Genomic DNA, 1282 nt, shown 5'->3' with positions numbered 1-1282 from the left:
CCACAGCCTATGAAACTGACCTAGCAGATGAGATTCTCAGGAGTAACGAAAAGGCAGCACTTCCCGGGGAGAACTTGAGTTCAAAAAGATAGAAAAGATCCTACTAAATTGGCATTTAAATGATTGACTTTGGAACTCAGGACCTTCGTATCTGAAGTCTTGTCTCAGCCACTAACTTCACCTTGCTAAAATGTCATTCTCTTACTTACAGACTTGGAGGTGATCATTTCTACCATGCAGTGTTATCAATGACATTATGTCATTTCAGGGAAAGACCCTGGCACAGTTGTTGTCGAATGGAAAGTGCTCAGTGATGGTTCCTACCAATCTGAACCTCAAAGACTGACGTGACAGGTGTGACAGTGCTCATTTCAAGAAAAGAGGGAACTTGTGGAGCCATGTGGTCAGGGAAAGGGGGGCTCAGGATGCTGGTGCAGAAAGCACAGAGAGAGAACGGACTACAATCGACACACATTAGGCCAGCCCTTGTGATGGAGTGCTTCTTAGGAAAGAAGAGTAGGACCAGTGTTTCTGGGTGGTTTAAACGGTTACAAACTGAAAGATAGTTTGTTGTTGTTGTTGTTGTTGTTGTTAGGTGCTGTCGTATTGACTTCAACTCAGTGTTCTGTCTACAACAGAACAAAATATTGTGTGGGCCTGCGGCATCCTCATAATGATTACGTTTGAGCCCATGGTTGCAGCTGTTATGTATATCAAGGGTCATCCTCTTTTCCTCGACCCTCAACATCAAGCCCTAGGTTCTTTGCCAGGGACTAGTGTCTCCTGATATATGTTCAAATCAGATGCGACACAATCTCACCATGCTCACTTCGGAGGAGTACTCTGACTGTATTTCCCCAAGGCAGATTTGTTTGTTCTCCTGGTGGTCCACAGTATTTTCAACGGACGCCCTGTCATCAGGATTCAGATGTGTCAGTTATTCGGTGGGGTCTTCCGTTTTCCTTGTCTGGCTCTAACGTGCACATTAGGTGATTTAAAATACCATCACTTGGATCAGGGTACTTTAGTCCTTAAAGTGATATCTTTACTCTAGCACATTAAAGAAGTCTCGTGCAGCAGATTTATCCAATGCAACAGCTATGTGATTTCTTGCCTGCTGCTTCCATGAGTGGTGATTGTGCACGCAAGCAAAATTAAATCCATGACAATGTCAATCTTTTCTCCATTTATCATGATGTTGTCTACTTGTCTAGTTGTGAGAATTTTTGTTTTCTTTACACTGAATTGCAATCTGTATTGAAGGCTGTAGTTTTTGAGCTTC

Source organism: Echinops telfairi, unplaced genomic scaffold (genome assembly GCF_000313985.2).
Source record: "Echinops telfairi isolate 266 unplaced genomic scaffold, ASM31398v2 ScPeMD7_2;HRSCAF=8, whole genome shotgun sequence".
Taxonomy (NCBI): Eukaryota; Metazoa; Chordata; class Mammalia; order Afrosoricida; family Tenrecidae; genus Echinops; species Echinops telfairi.
The sequence above is the reverse complement of the archived record's forward strand: the minus strand, read 5'-3'. Positions refer to the sequence as shown.